We start from the raw sequence: 25,276 nt of genomic DNA on the forward strand, positions 1-25,276 counted from the left end.
TAGTTCACTACTCATGATCTGTTACCTCAAATCTTTGTTTTCTACTCTTCTTTCACCTTTTATTCTCATTGTAAGGCACTCTGGTCCCTTTCCAGGGCATGTTTTCTAAAAAAGTATTGAAATGTGTATAGATTGTTTAGGAAAGTGCTGTGTTCTCCCTTCTAATATCCTGAATGATTCATTTGAGGGCCTTCCAAGTTGACAAAAAAACACTGAAAATTAAAAAAAACGAGAGGATGTACAAGATTTGCCACAAAATTTGTACATCATTGAGAATAATCTTTTTTTTCCTTCTATCTGTTGGCTCTTCTCAGCGTGTATGTAAAGATTTGCACTAATTCATCAAACACTGGGTATCTTCTCTATTCATAGCAGTAAGGTTCACACAGTGAAGTGAACCAGATAGAAATAATAGTTTCAAGGTGAAATCCTCTTTTAAATAACAATTTGGTGAAGGCAGTAATTACTATAAGAGTTTAGATATATGGAATGACATCAGATGGTGAATAATAAAAGATATAGATGGCATTGAATTGGGCCTTGAAGGATGAGTGGACTTCAGATAGATGGAAAAGATGATGGAGAGCATTCCAGATATAATTATATGAGCAATTATGCAGACAGAGGTGTAAGCACTCAACGACCAGTGAATACATCTGCCTGAATGCAGCAAGGAGTTCACTCTGGGAAGTAAGAAAGAATAAAACTGGAGACAGAGACTGGATAATATAGAGGTATTTCTTAAATACAAAGATGAGGATGTCCTCACTAAGACTGGCTGTACCATGGGAGTTTTATGTCCTTAACAAGTGGGGAATGGAATTGGTCTTGCAGCTTAAAATCTGGTAGAGCTTGTGTAAGAAAACCTGAGCCTCTACCTGCCCACTGAGCAGATTTGTGAAATCTTGGATACTGCCTTGGTTCTCTCATTTGATCTGCAATTTCTCTTTTTAGATTAGAGTCCTATTGTTAATCATTGTCTCTTTGGCTGACCCCTTCCTTTTAGGTGGCCTTCCCTGATAGCTCAATTGGTAAAGAATTGGCCTGCAATGCAGGAGACCCCAGTTCGATTCCTGGGTCGGGAAGATCCCCTGGAGAAGGGATAGGCTACCCACTCCAGTATTCTTGGGCTTTCCTGGTGGCTTAGCTGGTAAAGAATCTGCCTGCAATGCGGAAGACCTGGGTTTGATCCCTGGGTTGGGAATATCTCCTGGAGAAGGGAAAGGCTACCCACTCCAGTATTCTGGCCTGGAGAATTCCATAGTCCACGGGGTTGCAAAGAGTCAGACATGACTGAGTGACTTTCACTTTCACTTTCCTTTTATGGACTGTGTCTAGCATTTTGTGTTCCCAGACTAGTATATCATGTTCTAAACTCAGAACTATGGTAAGTAAACCCACCTGATTCTAAAAATCACCACTACTTTGAAATTACTGCTGCCATACCACAACCATGATATCAAATAATTCCTAGGTATCATTAATACAGGTTACACCCAAGATTGCTTTGCCCCTTTTGTGTTGTAACTTTAACATACTCCTCACTCCAACCTCTATTTCCTCACAAAGCCTTATAGTCTGTTTCCTGCTCCTTCCTCTTCACTATGGGTTTGATGCTGTCCCAGTGTGTCTCACAATTGAAGCAAAACATGATCAAGTCCTCTGTCTTATAAAGACCTCTGGTTTAGAGACAACAGAACAAAGTCATAGAATGGCAGATCTGTGAAAAACCTTAGAGTTAAGCCAGCAAGTCTAAACCCTTCATTTTACAGAGAAGGACATCTAAGACTCAGAAGAGTTTAACTGACTTGTCCACTTTCTGTTTATGTCTCCAGATGGTTTTAAAGAGCAAATAAGCAAAGGGGTTAGCATAATATCCCTCTTCTATGTCTTTGATACATGGAAGAAATTTGTCCCTATCTTCCACCAAAGGTGTTTCACATTTTCACCACTGTCCTCAACTACCTCCTTTCTAGCTGATGACCATGTCTCCTACACCACAGAGAAAATATATATGACTCAGTAAGTGTCAGAGATCAATAAATGTCAGCTCTGATTACTTCTTTTGTTTCTTCTAGTCTTAGTAGCCAGGCCTTTGGATCTCTCAGAACTTTCTACCCCATTTACCACTGATCTACATAATGTAAAGCTCTTCAGTTCACTTCAGTCACTCAGTCGTGTCCAACTCTTTGAGAACCCATGGACTGCAGCACTCCAGGCTTCCCTGTAAATCACCAGTTCCCGGAGGCTGCTCAAACTGATGTTCATTGAGTTGGTAATGGCATCCAATCATCTCATGTTCTGTTGTCCTGTTCTCCTGAAATCAATCTTTCCCAGCATCAGGGTCTTCTCTAATGAGTCAGCTCTTTGCATCAGGTGGCCAAAGAATTGGAGTTTCAGCTTCAGTATCAGTTCTTCCAGTGAATATTCAGGACTGATTTCCTTTTGGATGGACTGGTTGGATATCCTTACAGTCCAAGGGACTCCCAAGAGTCTTCACCAACACCACAGTTCAAAAGCATCATTTCTTCGGTGATCAGCTTTCTTTTTGGTCCAACTCCCACATCCATTGGAGGAGGAAGTGGCAACCCACTCCAGTATTCTTGCCTGGAAAATCCCAGGGACAGAGGAGCCAGGTGGGCTGCTATCTTTGAAGTCACACAGGGTCGGATACAACTGAAGCGACTTAGCAGCAGCAGCAGCCCACATCCATACATGACTACTGGAAGAACCATAGCTTTGACTAGACAGACCTTTATCGGCAAAGTAATGTCTCTGCTTTTTAATATGCTGTCTAGATTTGTCATAGCTTTTCTTCCAAGGAGCAAGTCTCTTTGAATTTCATGGCTGCAGTCACCATCTGCAGTGATTTTGGAGTCAAGAAAATAAAGTCTGTCACTGTTTCCATTGTTTCCCCATCTATTTGCCATGAAATGATGGGACCAGATGCCATGATCTTAGTTTTTTGAATGTTGAGTTCTAAGCCAACTTTTTCACTGTCCTCTTTCACTTTCAGCAAGAGTCTTCTTTAGTTCCTCTTCACTTTCTGCCAAAAGGATGGTGCCATCTGCATATCTGAGTTTATTGATATTTCTTCCAGCAATCTTGATTCCAGACTGTACTTCATCCAGCCCAGCATTTCACATGATGTACTCTGAATATAAGTTAAATAAGCAGGGTGACAAATACAGCCTTGTCATACTCCTTTCTCAATTTGGAACCAGTCTGTTGTTCCATGTCTAGTTCTAACTGTTGCTTCTTGACCTGCATACAGATTTCTCAGGAGGCAGGTCAGGTGGTCTGATATTCCATCTCTTTAAGAATGTTTCACAGTTTGTTGTAATCTACACAGTCAAAGGGTTTGGTAGTCAATAAAGCAGAAGTAGATGTATTTGTGAAATTCTTTTGCTTTTTTATATGATCCACTGGATGTTGGCAATTTGATCTCTGGTCCCTCTGCCTTTTCTAAATCCAGTTTGAATATCCAGAAGTTCTCGGGTCACATACTGTTTAAACCTAGCTTGGGGAATTTTGAGGATCTATTTGCTGGCGTGTGAGATGAGAGCAATTGTGTAGTAGTTTGAACATTTTTTGGCATTGCCTTTCTTTGGGATTGGAAAGAAAACTGACATTTTCCAGTCCTCTGGCCACTGCTGAGATTTCCAAATTCTCTGGCATATTGAGTGAAGCACTTTGACAGCATCATCTTTTAGGATTTGAAATAACTCAGCTAGAATTCCATCACCTCCACTAGCTTTGTTTGTAGTGATGGTTCCTAAGGCCCACTTGATTTTCACATTCCAGGATGTCTGGCTCTAGGTGAGTGATCACACCATCATGGTTATCTGGGTCATTAAAATCTTTTTTGTATAGTTCTATGTATTCTTGCTACCTCTTCTTAATATCTTCTGCTTCTGTTAGGTCCATATCATTTCTGGCCTCTATTGTGCCCATCTTTGCATGAAATATTCCCTTGATATCTCCAATTTTCTTGAAGAGGTCTCTATTATTTCCCATTCTATTGTTTTCTTTATTTCTTTGCATTGTTCACTTAGGAAGGCTCTCTTATCTCTCCTTGCTATTCTTTGGAACTCTGCATTCAGATGGATGTATCTTTTCTCCATTGCTTTTCACTTCCCTTCTTTTTTCAGGTATTTGTAAGCCCTCCTCAGACAATCATTTTGCCTTTTTGCATTTCTTTTTCTTGATGATTGTTTTAATCACCGCCTCTAGTACATTGTCAGAAACCTCTGTTCATAGTTCTTCAGGTACTCTATCAGATCTAATCCCTTAAATCTGTATAATCATAAGGAATTTGATTTAGGTCATACCTGGGTGGTCTAGTGGTTTTCCCTACTTTCTTCAATTTAAGTTTGAATTGTGCAATAAGGAGTTCATGATCTGAGCCACAGTAAACTCTCTGTCTTGTTTTTGCTGACTGTATAGAGTTTCTCTAAAGCTGTGCCCATCCTTAAAATTAAGGAGAACGCTTTCTTGTCACTAATCCATTTACCTCTTTTCTGGATTCTAGTCCTCATACTTTCAGGGACCTCTACTCTTTTAATATATTTTAATATTTATTAAATGCAGCTGCTCTGTTTCCATCATGGTCTTTTAGTATATATACATATACATATTCAAGCTGCTCTCATTTTTTAAAATTCCCATTATTCTGTCCCTTCTTCCTTTGGATCACAGCCTTCTAAAATTTATAGTCTACTCTAACATATCTGTTTTCATCTCTAATTTTTTCCATTACTTCTGTTTGGATTATATCTCCTGAACTCCACTGACTATTCTTGCCAAGATTCCTGGTGGCTTCATTGCTATGTTACAGTCCATGAAACTCTTCTCCCTTGACATTTTGATGTCAAACTTTCCTACCTTCTGAAATGCTTTACTTTTTATCTTCTCTGTGATATGCCTTCCTGCCTCTCAGTATAAATCTGACATGTTAGCTTTGCCATATGCTGTTTCAGTTCAGTTCAGTCACTCAGTCATGTCTGACTCTTTGTGACCCCATGGACTGCAGCACGCCAGACTTCCCTGTCCATCACCAATTCCCGGAGCTTACTCAAACCCATGTCCATTGAGTTGGTGACGCCATCCAACCATCTCATTCTCGGGCATCCCCTTCTCCTCCTGCCCCTAATCCCTCCCAGCATCAGGGTCTTTTCCAATGAGTCTGTTCTTCACATCAGGTGGCCAAAGTATTGGAGTTTCAGCTTTAGCATCAGTCCTTCCAATGAATATTCAGGACTGATTTCCTTCAGGATGGACTGGTTGGATCTCCTTGCAGTCCAAGGGACTCTCAAGAGTCTTCTCCAACACCACAGTTCAAAAACATCATTTTTTCGGTGCTCAGCTTTCTTTATAGACCAACTCCTACATCCATACATGACTACTGGAAAAACCATAGCTTTGACAAGATTGATCTTTGTTGGCAAAGTAATGTCTCTGCTTTTTAATATGCTGTCTAGGTTGACTATAGACTTAAATTTTCTTCTTTTACTCTGCTCACTTTCTTTGGGTGATCTCATCAATTACTATGGCTTCACCTATCACAGAAAGTGGATGATTCCCACATGTCTCCTTTCATTGTGAAAATGTCACTTGGTCTTCAAAATTACCTATCATAACGTGTATATGACTGGACTAAGTATACTGACTCAATATCTTCAAACTTTCCCTCCAAACATTTTCATCATCACATGTTCACTTTCTTATTATCTGCTACCATTCATCTATTTGCTGAATACAAAAATCTAGAAGTTACCCCTAATTCTTGTCTATTAGTATACCTTTTAAATGATTACTCACCAGATTTGCTGTTTCTTCTACCATATTAATATAGTTTCCTTTTCTTTTCCCATTTTCACTGCCTTAGTTCTGTCCCACATCATTTCATTCCTATATTATGAAGATACTTATTCAAAAAATGTTTACTGACAGCCTACTATGTGCCAGCCACTGTTTTTAAGTGCTGGCAGTATAATAATAAACAGACTAATCCCCATTCTCATCAGACTTACTTTCTACTGGAAGACAATAAACAAGTGAGTGAAGAACACAATTTTTGACAAGTATTATTAAGAAAGTGGGGGCTTCCCCAGTGGCTCAGTGGTAAAGAATTACCTTGCTAATGCAGGAGACACAGGAGATGGGGGTTCAATCCTTGGGTTGGGACAATCCCCTGGAAAATGGAATGACAGCACACTCCAGTATTCTTGCCTTGAGAATCACATGGACAGAGCTGCCTGATGGGCTACAGTCCATACAGTTGCAAAGAGTTGCACATGACTGAAGCAACTTAGCATATACTCAAATTAAGAAAGTAATGCAAGAGAATCAGGATTGGGTGAGCATGTGTGTGCATATTTCAGACAGAGTTGCCAGGTGGGACACATACTAGGAAATGTAATTTGAATGGAAATCTGAATGATGACAAGGAACCAGTCAAGTGAATGGAGGAAGAACTCTCTTGAAAGAAACAAGTGTAACCCTGAATGAAGAATGACATTAGTGATTTCCATGTAGAACAAAAGGGTCACTGTGACAGAAGCTTAGTAGAGAAAAGGGAGAGAAGATGAAGTTAGAGAGAAGCCCAGATAAGATCACATAGGCCGTTTTGGGCTGTGCTACTGAGCTTGTATTTCTAGTCTAGGTTTAATGGAAATACAAATCAAGGAATTATTGTGATCTAATATATATTTTTGTTTCTGTGTAGGGGACAGGCTAGTATAGAGGAGAAAGTATAGATGTGGGGAGATTGGATAGGAAACTAATGCAGGTGTCCAGGTGAAAGATGACTAGAATGATAGAAACTGGAATGGTAAGAAATAGATTTCAGATATATTTTAGAGTTGGAGCTGACAGAAGTTGCTGATAAAGAGATGAGGAAAAAAGAAATCAGAATGTTTCTTCATAACTTGCCTTTCTTCTTCCAGTTTTACCTCCTTAAAATCCATTATCATAAATAGTGTCAGTGTTGTTTTTGTAATAGTTTCATTATCACAATATTCTATCTGTGTGGTTATCAAACATGTGTGCTATTTGCCTCCAGGACATGTTTGGCCATGTCTGGAAACAGTTTGTGGGCTTCCCTTGTGGTTCAGCTGGTAAGGAATTTGCCTGCAATGCGGGAGACCTGGGGTTGATCCTTGGCTTGGGAAGATCCCCTGGAGAAGGGAATGGCTACCCCCTCCAGTATTCTTGCCTGGAGAACACCATGGTCTAGAGTCCATGGGTTGTTGCAACTTGGAAGTGGGGTTGTTACTGGAGGAGTGGGTAGAGAGAATCCATGGATGCTGCTAAACATTTTTCAAAGCATAAATCAGCCCCCCACAACACAAAATTATTTGGCCTAAAAGACCAAAAGTGATGAGGTTGATAAATCTTGCTCCACTCAGTTAGTGCTACCTCCTCTGCAAAGCCTCAGTTCAGTTCAGTCGCTCAGTCATGTCCGACTCTTTGTGACCCCATGAGTCACAGCATGGCAGGCCTCCCTGTCCATCATCAACTCCCAGAGTTCACTCAGACTCACGTCCATCGAGTCAGTGATGCCATCCAGCCATCTCATCCTCTGTTGTCCCCTTCCCCTCCTGCCCCTAATCCCTCCCAGCATCAGAGCTTTTCCAATGAGTCAACTCTTCGCATGAGGTGGCCAAAGTACTGGAGTTTCAGCTTTAGCATCATTCCTTCCAAAGAAATCCCAGGGCTGATCTCCTTCAGAATGGACTGGTTGGATCTCCTTGCAGTCCAAGGGACTCTCAAGAGTCTTCTCCAACACCACAGTTCAAAAGCATCAATTCTTCAGGGCTCAGCTTTCTTCACAGTCCAACTCTCACATCCATACATGACCACTGGAAAAACCATAGCCTTGACTAGACGGACCTTTGTTGGCAAAGTAATGTCTCTGCTTTTGAATATGCTATCTAGGTTGGTCATAACTTTTCTTCCAAGGAGTAAGCATGTTTTAATTTCATGGCTGCAGTCACCATCTGCAGTGATTTTGGAGCCCAAAAAAATAAAGTCTGACGCTCTTTCCACTGTTTCCCCATCTATTTCCCATGAAGTGATGGGACCAGATGCCATGATCTTCGTTTTCTGAATGTTGAGCTTTAAGCCAACTTTTTCACTTTCCACTTTCACTTTCATCAAGAGGCTTTTTAGTTCCTCTTCACTTTCTGCCATAAGGGTGGTGTCATCTGCATATCTGAGGTTATTGATATTTCTCCCAGCAATCTTGATTCCAGTTTGTGTTTCTTCCAGTCCAGCATTTCTCATAATGTACTCTGCATATAAGTTAAATAAACAGGGTGACAATATACAGCCTTGACGAACTCCTTTTCCTATTTGGAACCAGTCTGTTGTTCCAAGTCCAGTTCTAACTGTTGCTTCCTGACCAGTTGACTCATTGGAAAAGACTCTGATGCTGGGAGGGATTGGGGGCAGGAGGAGAAGGGGACAACAGAGGATGAGATGGCTGGATGGCATCACCGACTCGATGGACATGAGTTTGAGTGAACTCCAGGAGTTGGTGATGGACAGGGAGGCCTGGCGTGCTGCTATTCATGGGGTCGCAAAGTGTTGGACATGACTGAGCAACTGAAGTGAAATGAACCTTCCACATCTTCAAGAGCTACTGCCTTGTTTGTGATCATTGATATTGATAATGATAATTTAAGACCTTTTATGAGCTTCAATATTTAATGAAATATTACTAAGCATGTTAAAGCAGAGGAGCTTCAGTGAGTTCAGCAGAATCTTGCAGAATTTTTTCAGTCAGAGAGAGATTCAGAATGTGGTTGGGATGGTAGAAGTAGGAACAATTACTCACAATTGGGGCCGGGCCTGGGGCAACTGGGAAGGCTCTGTGTAAGAACTGATAAGCAAGCTGAGTTTTGAAGCATAAGTCATATTTTCATGGGTGAAGGAAGTAGAGAGAGCATTTGAGGTTGAGTGAACACCATGGGTAAAGTCACTGGAGGAGTGAAATTTCATAGTGAAACCTAAAAAACACATGAAGGGAAATATTATCTTAAAGGTATAAAGAAAAGTTGGGGCCAGATCACAGAGAATACCCATGGAATAGAGTAAAAATCTATCCAACATGACATTTTCAAAGAATTGAAATTGCCCTGATTTTATGAATCCATTTGATCTCAAGCTCCCACGCCTGCTGATAGGAAACTTGAACTTGGTCAAAGGCTATCTAAATGCTTGTAAATATCAAGCCAATTCAATATGAAGCTTGCCTGTCAGTATATATCTTCTGTTTCAAGAGTTGTCTTTTTCTTCTCTTCCTTCTTAGGACAGTGTCTGAAGGCTCAGGAAAGTGTATGTATTCTTATAGTATGGGGAAGAAAATGCAACTCCCCATTCTGTCTTCTGAGTCTTCTTTGACATCTTAACGAAAATTCTCCTTATCATGCCCAGGCACTAGTGAGCCTTGGATGGTGCCTGCTGAGGTGTTACTTGTCAACATTTCCAGTCATGAAGTCTCTGTCCTATGCATCTTCTTATCCAGACCCCACAGCTTTGCCTTCTTCAGGAGTTCTGTAACCCTTCTCTAAGGTGTGTGGGGACTTCTGGATTTCCTATATATGTCTATACCTCTATTAACACAATTCCATTGGGTTAGAGTAGAAGATAAATATCAGTTATTTTGAAAATAAAGTAAATAATAGTTTATGGCTGAGGGAGAAGTTGATTTTGAGTCTCTTTTACTAGAGTAACTAGGATGATGGTGAAGCTTCTGAGGTGGCTCTAGTGGTAAAGAACCCACCTGCCAATACAGGAGGCATAAGAGATGTGGGTTTGATCCCTGGGTTGGGAAGATCCCCTGGAGAAGAAAATGGCAACCCACTCCAGTATTCTTGCCTGGAAAATCCCATGGACAGAAGAGCCTGGTAGAGTACAGTCCATAGGGGGGCAGACAGTCAGATATAACTGAAGCGACTTAGAACAGGATGATGCTATTGGCCTGATCTAAGGAACACAGTTCAGCTCGGTTCAGTCACTCAGTCATGTCTGACTCTTTGTGACCCCATGAATTGCAGCATGCCAGGCCTCCCAGTCCATCACCAACTCCTGGAGTTCACTCAAACTCATGTCCATCGAGTCAGTGATGCCATCCAGCCATCTCATCCTCTGTTGTTCCCTTCTCCTCCTGCTCCCAATCCCTCCCAGCATCAGAGTCTTTTCCAGTGAATCAACTCTTCACATGAGGTGGCCAAAGTACTGGAGTTTGAGCTTTAGCATCATTCCTTCCAAAGAAATCCCAGGACTGATCTCCTTCAGAATGGACTGGTTGGATCTCCTGGCAGTCCAAGGAACTCTCAAGAGTCTTCTCCAACACCACATTTCAAAAGCATCAATTCTTCAGCACTCAGCTTTCTTCACAGTCCAACTCTCACATCCATACATGACTACTGGAAAAACCATAGCCTTGGGAGCAGGTAAAGGAGTAGAGAAAAGTGATACTGGTTTGGACATGGTGTGATTTTTTTTAGCCAATCATGAGGAGTTACAGAGCAATTACTTGGAAATTAAATTGTGGAATTCAGGGGTAAGATTGGAGTTGGAGATAGAGTTATTAAAATTATAGAAGTAGGTCATGTTATGAGACAGAGAATATGGGCCAAGCAGAACACGTGCATGCAAGCTCAGTCATGTCCGATTCTTTGTGACCCAGTGAACTATAGCCTGCCAGGTTCCTCTCTCCAGGCAAGAATACTGGAGTGGGTTGCCATTTTCTCCTCCAGGGGATCTTCCCAACACAGGGATTGAATCCAAGTCTCTTGTGCTCCTGCATTGTAGTCAGATGTTTTACCATTGAGCCACCTGGGAATCCCAAGCAGAACACAGAACCAAGCAATAATAGAATTTTTAGAGATACTTAATTTTTTAACACCCAAATCATTTTGTGGAAAAAAAACAAAACAAAACAAAATCATTTTGTGAGAGATGCTTAAAGAATGTAAATAGGTTTAAAAGGATCCAGTTAAAGAGATTGATGAAAAATTTAAATTAGAAGGAGAAACAGGAGATACGGGTGCCACAGAGCTTAAAGAGGAGACAGATGGAAGAAGAAACCACAGAAGACTATTATTATTAACGGATATTACTAATCTTTGAGATGGTTGTTTCATTGGTGTGGCATCAAGATGTCAGTAAAATGGTTTTGAAGGATAGAGACAGCTGCTCTGAAAGAAGGATAACTAGAAAGAGAGAAATAAAGGGAAGTGAAGTTAAGGGAATTGCTTTTTGTTAGGGGAATAGACTTGATCTGCTTCAAAGTGCTTGTAGGTAGAGAGCAAGCTTGCATGGAATGTGAAAATTGAAGATAGAGGAGAGAAAAATGGACAGCTGATGATATGAGTTATCAGAGAATATACTTTTAGGATGAGATAATGAGCTCTGGGGAAGAGGTTAGCTTTTTCAAGAAAGAGAGATCTTTTTTTTTTTTTTTTTCCCTCTTTCTTTGAGACAAGAGCAGAAGAGTTTAGGATCAGGAAGACATGGAAAGTTTTTCAACCATGGAAGAGTCATGTTATCTCAATCCTTAGTTAAGTATAGTACATTTTAAAGTCTTTCTGCCTAGTCAAAGCTTTACAGTATTCAGTTTATTACCATAAAAGAGTAAGCATCTGAGTTGAGTACTTGGTAAGTGTATATATAGGAAATTTACAGATACATTCCTATTGGGAAAGACAGTTACTTTTGTGTAGTCTTTTGACCTGTGCAGTCACATATGAATATTCACGCCTTTGGCCTGGAATATTTCTTTGCAAGGAGATAAAGAATTCTTAACTGTAAGCTGGACATATCTATTTATTTGGGAATATTTTTCCCCATTTTCTATTTCACGCTTGATATGAACTTATTTGTTATCCTTAAGCACCTGTGGCATATGGTGCCTAGCCAGCCCACTGCTATATCTTTTAAGGGGAGGGACAGCATCCTTCCTTTTCAAGACAAAAGGAGCTTGTGTAAACCTTCTATCTTTGGCTGCGGGGTTATACCCACTGACCAGGGGGGACCAACACTCACTATTGAAGTTGATCTTGCTATGGCTCTTCTCTGTGTAAGTGAAGCATTTTTCCATCCAGTGCCTATGTCATTCTTGTTTCTTGATGACCCTGACACCTACACACCATGCAGTGAGTTGACATCCTGAGACTGCTGCTCCTGGTGGTGAGCAACAGGTGTCACTTGCTTGACAATTTCATCCTGGTCAGTCTTTTATAAATAAAGCAGATTATCAGCATTTGCTTTATGTGATAATGATTCCCTGAGAGCCAGGCACATTTTAGGACCTTGCCACAGTCTTCCTGGTCCAGATTTTTCTGCTGAAATTGCATTTCCCAAGATCAATTTCTTTTCTGGGTTACTCTCATGATATGTGACATCTCTGAGATAATAGAAATGAATCTTTCTCTTTGAAAAGAGTAATGTTTGACTTGCACCAAGGCTTATGGTGTAAGATACTGAAGTGCCCCAGTGAAGTTCTAAATCAACATTGCTAGAGTTTCCCTCATGCTGAAAAGTTATCTTTGCAGCCATTGAGAGGCTGTATGTGTGTTGGGGGTGGAAATAAAGCCAGGGTGGGGCAGTGGGGAAGCATTACTGTCATCTAGCACCCCACTCCAGCACTCTTGCCTGGAAAATCCCATGGACGGAGGAGCCTGGTAGGCTGCAGCCCATGGGGTCGCTGAGGGTCGGACACGACTGAGCGACTTCACTTTCACTTTTCACTTTCATGCATTGGAGAAGGAAATGGCAACCCACTCCAGTGCTCTTGCCTGGAGAATCCCAGGGACGGGGGAGCCTGCTGCGCTGCCATCTCTGGAGTCGCACAGAGTCAGACACGACTGAAGCGACTTAGCAGCAGCAGCAGCAGCAGCAGGGCTGTATATATCAAAAGACTTAACATGTTATTTTTTTCTGTACTTTCTAGGTTTTGTTGTTTGAATTCACAAATAGTCTCCATTTCTAGATTGGTCATTATTGTTAGACAATAGACCATGTAGACGTACATATATTAATTCAGTTTCTCCTCAAATAATACTACAAGATAAGCGTTATCTTCTTGAGGTTTACAGTGGTTAGGTAACTTGTCTAAGATCACAGACTGGTAAGGAATATTCAAGTTCTGAATGCAAATCTATGTGACTTCAAAGTTCATGCTCTTATCTGATATTCTATTCCATTCTTTCTAAGGCCTCATTAACCATCAGAATCACCTAGAAAGCTTTAGAAATGAAGATTCTCACATAAACCAAGTATGAAAACCTCTGTGCTCTATTAAGGAGGAAAGAAAGACCAACATTATACACCGTCCTTCTCCCACCTCCTCACTACCACACAACACTGCAATATTTTGCATCATCAAAGACAATAAAATCCTGTGGGTCATGGTTGAATGCATAGTCAAAAGAACAGTGATAACATTCTTGGACCCTGTTGATCTAGTGGAATCCTAGCCAGATTTCTATTTTAAAGGTTCTTTTTTTCTACCATTTGTTATTGAGAAAATAAAGAGAGGTATTTCTGCTATATACACATATCAAGATGAGAGCACAAAAACATTAAGAAAATGAAGACCACTGTTTTAAGTAGGTTGAGAATACTATTTAATAAGATATGAGTAAGAATTTAAGTATGTCTGTGTTAAGACCTTGGACGGTGTTGTGGTGGCTAGAATACCATGGTTTTCATAGGTTCTTATAACTTTGGAGAGCCCAGTTCATTCTGTGGAAATGGTATTTTCTCCTATTAAATTGTCCATGAAGCTATTCTTTGAAATAGACTGCAAGTTTCTATTCCAAAGTTAGTGATACTGTCTTAGCTTCACTGAACTAAAATAATAAAATAGATAGGTAGGTATAGATAAATATGTAGATAGATGGATGATAAATCAGTTTTCAACAAAGCAAAGAGAGCATTAATAACTTTTGAATAGAAAGTTGTAGTTTATATTTTATAGAATAATTATAGTGTGTCTATGATTTATATATTTTAAATAACCAGAAATTAAGTGGACATGTAAATGGTGGTGTCCTCAGGCTACTATCATATTAAAATTGAGAACTGGACCTTGATTTGGTTTTATGTGGCTAGAGACAAAGAGCAATAGGATATGGCACCTATTAAATGTTTGATTTGTTCCCATTTTTTCAAAGATCTGGATTATAACAGATATATAATTATATAATACCACCATTTGTACTTGACAAATCATTTAGAGACTGTCACTTAAAATTTCTTGAGGGAGTCTTTATTAAAGGGTTTTTTTTTTTTTTTTTTTCACCTACAGAGCAGCATGGACATATCTCAGTCTATGATAGGTAAGAAAGGAAATATTTTTAAACAAATTATGTATAAAAAAAAGCTCTTATTATCTCTAACATCGTAACAAAGAGTCATTCATTAATTATGTATTTATTGAGATATTACTATATTACTGGTACTATTATAGAAACACTAGAGCCAAGGCTTTTATTTTTATTATTTTTTAAAATTTTTAAAGTCTTTATTGAATTTCTTACAATATTGCTTCTGTTGTATTTTGTGTTTTTTTGGCCTCAAGGCCTGTGGGATCTTAGCTCTCCTACCAGGGATTGAACCTGTACCCCCGGCATTGGAAGGTGAAGTCTTAACCTCTGGACCACCAGGGAAGTCCTAGAGCTAGGGCTTTTAAATCACCTGGTGCCTAGTTACTATCTTTGCTGTACTCTTCAATGGCATTTCCATTTTACCATTGTTGGGGTTATTCTACCCAAGCCTGACTTTACAGCTAATGCTGTGAGTCTGTTTTTTTATCTTTTTTCAAGCATGAACTCAGTTGCAGAGTGCCTGCATGAAGAGGAAAGAAAAATTTTAAACCTTCCCTATAAGGTGTAGGAGAGAAATTAACAGAGACCTTCAGAAATGGAAGGTCACCATGAGAAATCTTGTTGTCTTACAAAGTAAGGGGGAGAAAAAGGACATAAGTACTTCGTTTACTTTTATAAGAAAGTATTGAATTTTGGGGGCTGCTACACATACATTTATAATTTGTTGTAGTTCTTTGTCTCTTTCCCGAAAAAAATAAGATTATGTTGTATTTAACAGGTCAGTGGTATACTTTTTCTATATAAAATTGGAGGTAAATGCTAGTTATTGGTTTAATTTCTCCTAATTTTCCATTCTTTCTTGCTAGAAATTGTCAGACTTCTTGGATTGATCCTATAATTATTGTATAGCTCTTTACCTTTTATTTCCTTTTCTCTAAGGAGGCAGTGCAGTATTTATATAAGCATTTACTCTGAAGCTAGACTGCCTGCATTCTAAATCAGCTTCCCTATTTACTAGGTTTTTACTTTGGACAAGTCACATATGCTCTCTGTGACTCATTTTTCTCATATGGGAAATTAATAATGTCCATCTTATAGATTGTTTTGAAGAGAAAATGGATTAATACATGTAAAGTGCTCAAAACAGTGATTGACACATAAGAGCTGTAGAGAATTTTCTATTATTATTGTAATTATTATTTTATCACTTGGATTTTTTTGTTCTATCTTCTGTATATGTGTTCAATTCCTCTTTTCACCTCTTTTGATAAAATTAAAAAAAATTGGATATTGTTTAGTTTCCAAGATATTATTCTTATTCTCTCATTCCTCTTTTTATATTGCACCCCTTTTTTTTAATGGACATTAAATCTTCTGTCTGTCTAAGGTGTGAATTCAGTTCAGTTCAGTCATATTCAACTGACCCCATGGACTGCAGCATGCCAGGCCTCCCTGTCCATCACTAACTCCTGGAGTTTGCTCAAACTCATGTCCATCGAGTTGGTAATGCCATCCAACCATCTTGTCATCTGTCATCCCCTACTCTTCCTGCCTTCAATCTTTCCCAGCATCAAAGTCTTTTCCAGTGAATCTGGTCTTTGTATCATGTGGCCAAAGTATTGGAGTTTCAGCTTCAGCATCAGTCCTTCCAATGAATATTCAAAACTGATTTCCTTTAGGATTGGCTGGTTGGATCTCCTTGCAGTCCAAGAGACTCTCAAGAGTCTTCTCCATCATCAGAGTTCAAAAACATCAATTCTTCAGCGCTCAGCTTTCTACAGTATGAAAAAGGTGTGAATTAGAGGGTTTAAAAAATATTTTATTTATGTGCTCTTGAATTGTCTTTTTTCCCCTATTTCTGTTTGTTCATTTTGGCCTGTGTTTTACATTGGAAAAGTGAAGGTATTAGTTGCTAAGTCATGTCCACTCTTTGTGATCCCATGGACTGTACCCTACCAGGCTCCTCTGTCCACAGAATTCTTCAAGCAGGAATACTGGAGTGGGTTGCCATTCCATTCTCCAGGGGATCTTCCCAACCCGAGGATCAAACCCAGGTCTCCTGCATTGCAGGCAGATTCTTTACCATCTGAGCTATCAGGGAAGCGCTTCACATTGGAAGTTGTATTAAGTCTCTGGTCATTCTTGACTCTACACACATGTGTAAGAGTGAAAAAAGAGCTGTCAATTTATATTTATATTTAAGAGTGATACTGAAAAGCTATTGGAAAGCTCCTTGTTCTTCTGTTCAGTTCGATTCAGTCTCACTGTCGTGTCCCACTCTTTGAGACCCCATGGACTGCAACACGTCAGGCTTCCCTGTCTATCACCAACTCCCGGAGCCTGCTCAAACTCATGTGCATTGAGTTGGTCATGCCATACAACCATCTCATCTTCTGTCGTCCTTCTCTTCTTCTGTTCCTTCATCATTCTTCTGTTCAGTCCAGTTCAGTTGCTCAGTCGTGTCCGAGTCTTTGTGACCCCATGAATTGCAGCACACCAGGCCTCCCGGTCCATCACCAACTCCTGGAGTTCACTCAAACTCATGTCCATCGAGTCAGTGATGCCATCCAGCCATCTCATCCTCTGTCGTCCCCTTCTCCTCCTGCCCCAAATCTCTTCCAGCATCAGAGTCTTTTCCAATGAGTCAACTCTTCGCATGAGGTGGCCAAAGTATTGGAGTTTCAGCCTCAGCATCAGTCCTTCCAATGAACACCCAGGACTGGTCTCCTTTAGGATGGACTGGTTGGATCTCCTTGCAGTCCAAGGGACTCACAAGAGTCTTCTCCAGCACCATATTCTTCTGTTAGTTAACTGGTACTCTTCCCTGTAGACTGATTGTACAGATACATGGATGTGGGGGAGTGTGCTACCGATTTGCATCTGTATGAGGTTTTTAATGTGTGAGGTTTTGTCCCTTTGGGGAGGCCCTGGTTCTTCAGAGATGATTTCTTTCATCTCTTGTCTGGTTGTTTATATCTGAGGAGCCAGAAAGAGTGTGGAGATCTCAGTGTTCAGTATGAAAACTTTTACTTTATCCCGTTGTTTTTTTAAAAAATGTTTCTTTCTTCCACCTGCCACTTTGCTTGATTTCACTGGAGACTTCAATTTCTCTAAAGGATAGATACCTAGTCAACTATTAAGGTGAAGAAGGGCCTTTGAGAATCTAACTTGTTTTTGTAGTCTTTACTTAATTCTCTTTCCTGTTTTGGATTTTCTTTCCCATCATCTTCTGAGGTGTCTCAAGCTCCTGAGCCTTTCCCAAGTTCCAGGTATTGTATTAGTTTGGTTCTTACTAGCACCCCCTCTGTAGGCCTTTGATATGGGTTTTTATCAGATTTGTTCAGTCAACATTTCTCCATTTTCTGTCTTTCAAAAATCTAATATTTCTTATTAAGTTTCATCTCCTTTGTCCTTATGGATTTATGCTTTTTTTTTTTTTTTTAATCACTCATAGTGTTTAAGGGCACAGGTTCTATAACTGAACTCTCTGGGTCTGAGTCCTTGTTCCATATTACCATTAAGAGATCATAGGCAACTTGTCTGGGTCTCTGTTTCTTCTCATTTATTTTCTTGTTGAAACATAAGGATAATAAAATCTAGTACATGTAAAATACTTGGAACAGTGTCTGGCCCAAAGTACTGATGAATAAATAGCAACTGGCATTAGTATTATCAGTATTAATATTATTATTATATTGTCATTATTTAAGATTTTCAGCTGAGAAGAGATAAACACATGTACTCAGTTGATTTATTCTGTTACTCTCTGTTATTCTCTACTTTTCTGGAGTTATTATCAGCTTCATACTAATAATGATTACCCTTGTAGTCACAGGACAGCTGCAGCAGTTTCATATATCTCATGCAGATGTGACAATGTCCAGAGGGAGAAATGGGGCCATGCCATTGGTGTCTTCTGAGGAATAAGGGACTATTTCTCAGAAGCTCCCAACAAATCTTCACTTATGTCTCATTGGCCACAATTAGTGATTACCCTTAAACCAAACATTGGCAATGAGAATATAGGACCACATGGTTGGTCCTATGAATTGATCAAGATTTATGCCTGAGGCTAAGCCTCTGAGTCATGTGGGAAAGGAGTGGAAACATGAAATAAATTGTGTCTTTGCAAGGGAAAAGAGGGAGGAGTGTATATTTGTAGGCAACCAATTAGTACCTATAGCTTTGATGAGCATATCAGGAAAGAAAAAGTTGATTTCCCCAATGATACTTTGTCTAGTAAGTATTCTGCTGTGTCTAATACTAGGCTAATTGGCATTCAAATCAAATTTCTATTGCAACTAAAGTCTTGCTTATCACAGTTTTTCATGTAAGCAGTTTCATAATTTGGGGCCAAATAAAAACGATACATCTCCCAAAATTAACTGCTTCCTTCCTCTTTAGGCATTATGTATGAGAGAAATGAAAATTGCATAAAAGAAATATAATCATATTTTACAATCAGAAGTGAATATCGGTTTAGTTTCTTGACTTCTACCAATGCCCAAAGAGTATCCTAGTAAAAGTTCATGAGTCCCCTTCCTGACTTCCTATCTTCCTGAGTCTTTAGAAAATGAATTATAATTCTTCAATTTGCCTTGTGTTCTTTTTTTTTTAATTTAAAATTTATTTTAATTGGAGGCTAATTACTTTACAATATTGTATTGGTTCTGCCACACATCAACATGAATCCGCCATGGGCTACACGTGTTCCCCATCCTGAACCCCACCCTCCCACCTCCGTCCCCATACCCTCCCTCCGGGTCATCCCAGTGCACTAGCCCCAAGCATCCTGTATCGAACCTGAACTGGCGATTCATTTCCTATATGATATTATACATGTTTCTATGACATTCTCCCAAATCATCCCACCCTCTCCCTCTCTCACAGAGTCCAAAAAACTGTTCTATACATCTGTGTCTCTTTTGCTGTCTTGCATACAGGGTTATCGTTACCATCTTTCTAAATTCCATATATATGCATTAGTATACTGTATTGGTGTTTTTCTTTCTGGCTTACTTCACTCTGTATAATAGGCTCCAGTGTTCTTTAGTGAGCTAATTGCAACAGCACTTTATAATTAAGAGTGCTTAAAAATCAAACTGTGGAAGTTAAGATAATAAGTCTGTTGGCAGTGAAGAGACAGAGAAATGGATTATCAGATGCTCATAGGACTTCTTGAAGTTTGAAGAGTCACATCTGTTTCTGCTATACTTCATATTTTTCCTTTCCTTCTGAAAGTGCTTTGTGTCCCTGTTGACTTGCAGATATGTAAATAAACCTTATCCAAGCATGCTTACTTTATGGGAAAGTTTTCAGGCAGATATACAGCAAAAAGTTATGGTATATTCACTTTCAGAGCCTGAAAAATGTATTCTTAAGATTCATAAGCAAACTTTCAATTTTAGAGGGATACACTGAAAGCTTATGCTGTGTTTCATAGTGTTCTGAATTGGAAGGAGGTAAAAAATGTTTCTACTATGGAATGCACTGATGAGAATAAAAACTAATATCTCTGAACAAGTTCAGTAAGACCTTGAATATTCTTGAGTTTTCTACTTTTCCTTCATTCAAGTGTTCTAAAAATATTCATATAATTCAGCACTAGAAGCACATAATCCAAAATACAATCTGCAGAGATATTCTTTGGCACAGATTCTTTTCAGCTTTAAAGATTAAAAATTTTTTTTTAATTAAACTTTTGTTTATCCACGTGTGGACTAATTTCTGTGGTTATCAGTCATATTGACTTTACCATTTTAGATGGATTTGAATTAAAAGTCAGAAAAATGATAAATAATTATGGCATCAGAAGAACAACATAGTTATTTCTAAAACTAAAATAAGTGAATCAACCAAACATATTCCTTTATATGTACTTGACATTCATTAACACTGTGTCAAACCTCCAAACCAACAGAAAATAGTTGATTCATTTTATCTCAAATACCACACACTTGACACCATTTAAGTTCATTGACTAGATCTTTGAATTTAACTACTTGTAGGAAATTTTAGTTCTCTACTGTTGAAATTTATCACTTGAGATTATGATAGATGTTCAGTCCTAGACACATCAGTATAAGAAACTAAGACTATGCTGATTTATTATTCAGTTGTATGCATCGGAGAGCTGTATACTTGTGTACAATCAGTTAACCAAAGCACGTTTGGAAAGTGCTGTATATCTAGTACAGTGTTAAGTGTGAAGCAAGTTAGGGAAGAGTTAGAATACATGATCCCTATTGCTTATTCCAAATTCAGACTTAAATTGAAGAAAGTAGGGAAAACCACTAGACCATTCAGGTATGACCTAAAACAAATCTCTTATGATTATACAGTGGAAGTGAGAAATAGATTCAAGGGACTAGATATGATAGATAGAGTGTCTGATGAACTATGTGTGGAGGTTCATGACATTGTACAGCAGACAGGGAACAAAATCATCGCCATGGAAAAGAAATGCAAAAAAGCAAAATGGCTGTCTGGGGAGGCCTTACAAATAGCTGTGAAAAGAAGAGAAGCGAAAAGCAAAGGAGAAAAGGAAAGATATAAACACCTGAATGCAGAGTTCCAAAGAATAGCAAGAAGAGATAAGAAAGCCTTCCTCAACAATCAATGCAAAGAAATAGAGGAAAACAACAGAATGGGAAAGACTAGAGATCTCTTCAAGAAAATTAGAGATACCAAGGGAACATTTCATGCAAAGATAGGCTCAATAAAGAACAGAAATGGTATAGACCTAACAGAAGCAGAAGATATTAAGAAGATGTGGCAAGAATACACAGAAAAACTGTACAAAAAAGATCTTCATGACCCAGATAATCACGATGGTGTGATCACTGACCTAGAGCCAGACATCCTGGAATGTGAAGTCAAGTGGGCCTTAGAAAGCATCACTACGAACAAAGCTAGTGGAGGTGATGGAATTCCAGTTGAGCTATTTCAAATCCTGAAAGATGATGCTGTGAAAGTGCTGCACTCAATAGGCCAGCAAATTTGGAAAACTCAGCAGTGGCCACAGGACTGGAAAAGGTCAGTTTTCATTCCAAACCCAAAGAAAGGCAATGCTTGTAAAGAAAGCTCAATCTACCACACAATTGCACTCATCTCACACACTAGTAAAGTAATGCTCAAAATTCTCCAAGCCAGGCTTCAGCAATACGTGAACCGTGAACTTCCTGATGTTCAAGCTGGTTTTAGAAAAGGCAGAGAAACCAGAGATCAAATTGCCAACATCCGCTGGATCATTGAAAAAGCAAGAGAGTTCCAGAAAAAATATCTATTTCTGCTTTATTGACTATGCCAAAGCCTTTGACTGTGTGGATCACAATAAACTGTGGAAAATTCCGAAAGAGATGAGAATACCAGACCACCTGACCTGCCTCTTGAGAAATCTGTATGCAGGTCAGGAAGCAACAGTTAGAAGTGGACATGGAACAACAGACTGGTTCCAAATAGGAAAAGGAGTACGTCAAGGCTGTATGTTGTCACCCTGCTTATTTAACTTATATGCAGAGTACATCATGAGAAATGCTGGACTGGAAGAAAGACAAGCTGGAATCAACATTGCCGGGAGAAATATCAATAACCTCAGATATGAGATGACACCACCCTTATGGCAGAAAGTGAAGAGGAACTAAAAAACCTCTTGATGAAAGTGAAAGTGGAGAGTGAAAAAGTTGGCTTAAAACTCAACATTCAGAAAACGAAGATAATGGCATCCGGTCCCATCATTTTATGGAAAATAGATGGGGAAACAGTGGAAACAGTGTCAGTTTTTATTTTTCTGGGCTCCAAAATCACTGCAGATGGTGACTGCAGCCATGAAATTAAAAGACGCTTACTGCTTGGAAGGAAAGTTATGACCAACCTAGATAGCATATTGAAAAGCAGAGACATTAATTTGGCAACAAAGGTTCGTCTACTTAAGGCTATGGTTTTTCCTGTGGTCATGTATGGATGTGAGAATTGGACTGTGAAGAAGGCTTAGTGCAGAAGAATTGATGCCTTTGAACTATGGTGTTGGAGAAGACTCTTGCGAGTCCCTTGGACTGCAAGGAGATCCAACCAGTCCATTCTGAAGGAGATCAGCCCTGGGATTTCTTTGGAAGGAATGATGCTGAAGCTGAAGCTCCAGTACTTTGGCCACCTCATGTGAAGAGTTGACTCATTGGAAAAGACTCTGATGCTGGGAGGGATTGGGGGCAGGAGGAGAAGGGGACGACAGAGGATGAGATGGCTGGATGGCATCACTGACTCTATGGACGTGAGTCTGGGTGAACTCCGGGAGTTGGTGATGAACAGGGAGGCCTGGTATGCTGTGATTCATAGGGTCGCAAAGAGTCGGACATGACTGAGGCACTGAACTGAACTGATTGCTTATTCCAGGTTAGACATCTTTGAGAGAAGTATAGTGTCCAGAATGAAATCAGTAGTTTGTTTCAACTACATGATAATTCACCTATGCTGGGTTCATTTCTGGTAGTCATATTTGGAAATTCATCTAGGAGCTAGAACTGTGTATGTAGAATAAAGAGGGCCTCAGAAGGTGAGTGTTGTTATTGGTATGTATGGAAGAAAGATTGTACTTGTTTTGTGTGATACAGAATATAACTGGGACCAAAGAGTTGGTAGATGTTACACAGGAAATGAATTCACCTTATTTTAAGAACATTTTTTTTTCCTAACTGCATCTGTTGTGGAGGGTTGAGTTATTCATACTTCTCATTGATGGCACATTGACATCATTGCTGTTTGCAAGGCCCATACTTGTTTATTTTTACCAATTTCCATTTCTCAACCCCCCAAGTAATTGTTCTAATCTTTTAATGTTTAAGTCTGTGCTTATGCTCAGTCATGTCTGAATCTTTGTAGCCCCATGGACTGTAGTCCGCCAGGCTCCTCTGTCCATGGAATTTTCCGGGCAGGAATACTGGAGTGGGTTGTCATTTCCTACTTCAGGGGATCTTCTCAACCCAGGGATCAAATCTGCATCTCTTGCGTCTCCTACATTGACAGGTGGATTCTTTACCACTGGTGCCAGCTGGGAAGCCCAATGTTTAAGTGTACTTATAAAATGTGTTGTGTGTTTCTTCTGTTTTTGTTGTTTTGTCCTCATGTATTTTTAGTTTACATAAATGGTATTGAGATAAAGTTCTTCTATTTAATGTTCTTTTTATTTGATTTTTTAAGTTCTATCTAACTTGCTTTATGTATGTCTGTTTTGTCATTTCTAAATGCTCCATATACTCCATAATGTACATCCAATACATTTTACCTATAGAACACCAAGTGATGCATATCCCAAAGACCTTTAACAACATTGAAGATAATAAAACCCTTTTGTACTTACTTTTGTGAGAGCATATATCCTGGCTTACACAGTGTCTGTGTACTTAGTTTGTACTTTGTGTACTGTGTACTAAGTAGTTCCAAATTGCCCTCAAGTATGGCTCCTTACATGAACAGTATGTGACAGATCCTGAAGTGCAAGGGTTAGCAAACTTTAACTGTAAAGGATTAGATAGTAAATAGTTTAGGCTTTTCAGGCCACATAAAGCATTTTTAAAAAATTGAGTTATAGTTTATTTAGAATACTTGAAATTATCCAAGTAATTGTAGGAAATTTTAATTCTCTACCATTTGATGAAATTTATCACTTGATATTATGATACATTGGCTTTATTCAATGTATTTCCAGTACAGCTAGTGAGCATCAGGTGTACAATATAGTGATTCACAATTTCTAAAAGTTATACTCCACTATAGTTAAAATGAAATATTGGCTATATTCCTTGTTCTGTACTGTTGTGTGTATATTTTATACATAAAAGTTTGTACTTCTTAATATGCTAACCCAATCTTGTGCCTCCCCCCTTCTCTATCCCCACTCAGATCAGATCAGATCAGGTCAGTTGTGTCCAACTCTTTGCGACCCAATGAATTGCAGCACGCCAGGCCTCCCTGTCCATCACCAACACCCGGAGTTCACCCAGACTCACGTCCATCAAGTCAGTGATGCCATCCAGCCATCTTATCCTCTGTCGTCCCCTTCTCCTCCTGCCCCCAATTCCTCCCAGCATCAGAGTCTTTTCCAATGAGTCAACTCTTCACATGAGGTGGCCAAAGTACTGGAGTTTCAGCTTTAGCATCATTCCTTCCAAAGAAATCCCAGGGCTGATCTCCTTCAGAATGGACGGTTTGGATCTCCTTGCAGTCCAAGGGACTCTCAAGAGTCTTCTCCAACACCACAGTTCAAAGGCATCAATTCTTCCGCGCTCAGCTTACTTCACAGTCCAAATCTCACATCCATACATGACCACAGGAAAAACCATAGCCGTGACTAGACGGACCTTTGTTGGCAAAGTAATGTCTCTGCTTTTGAATATACTATCTAGGTTGGTCATAACTTTCCTTCCAAGGAGTAAGCGTCTTTTAATTTCATGGCTGCAGTCACCATCTGCAGTGATTTTGGAGCCCAGAAAAATAAAGTCTGACACTGTTTCCACTGTTTCCCCATCTATTTCCCATGAACTGATGGAACTGGATGCCATGATCTTCGTTTTCTGAATGTTGAGCTTTAAGCCAACTATTTCACTCTCCACTTTCACTTTCATCAAGTGGCTTTTTAGTTCCTCTTCACTTTCTGCCATAAGGGTGGTGTCATCTGCATATCTAAGGTTATTGATATTTCTCCTGCTGGCAATATTGATTCCAGCTTGTCTTTCTTCCAGTCCAGCATTTCTCGTGATGTACTCTGCATAAGAGTTAAATAAGCAGGGTGACAATATACAGCCTTGACGTACTCCTTTTCCTATTTGGAACCAGTCTGTTGCTCCACGTCCACTTCTAACTGTTTCTTCCTGACCTGCATACAAATTTCTCAAGAGGCAGGTCAGGTGGTCTGGTATTCCCATCTCTTTCAGAATTTTCCA

At 39.4% G+C, this 25,276-nt stretch overlaps 1 long non-coding RNA gene across 10 annotated transcripts in view; it reads left to right on the forward strand.

Annotated features, from left to right (window-relative positions):
- Positions 1–25,276, forward strand: part of LOC129639899 (uncharacterized) — a 243,309-nt gene that overhangs the window by 21,472 nt on the left and 196,561 nt on the right. For 7 of the 10 annotated variants that reach the window (XR_008708655.1, XR_008708657.1, XR_008708658.1 and 4 more), the window contains exon 3: positions 14,321–14,351. The exons of the other annotated variants lie outside the window; for them this stretch is intronic. This is a non-coding gene — a long non-coding RNA (uncharacterized LOC129639899). The remainder of the gene's footprint in view (positions 1–14,320; positions 14,352–25,276) is intronic. 10 annotated transcript variants of the gene reach the window in all.

Source organism: Bubalus kerabau, chromosome X (genome assembly GCF_029407905.1).
Source record: "Bubalus kerabau isolate K-KA32 ecotype Philippines breed swamp buffalo chromosome X, PCC_UOA_SB_1v2, whole genome shotgun sequence".
NCBI classification, from domain to species: Eukaryota; Metazoa; Chordata; class Mammalia; order Artiodactyla; family Bovidae; genus Bubalus; species Bubalus kerabau.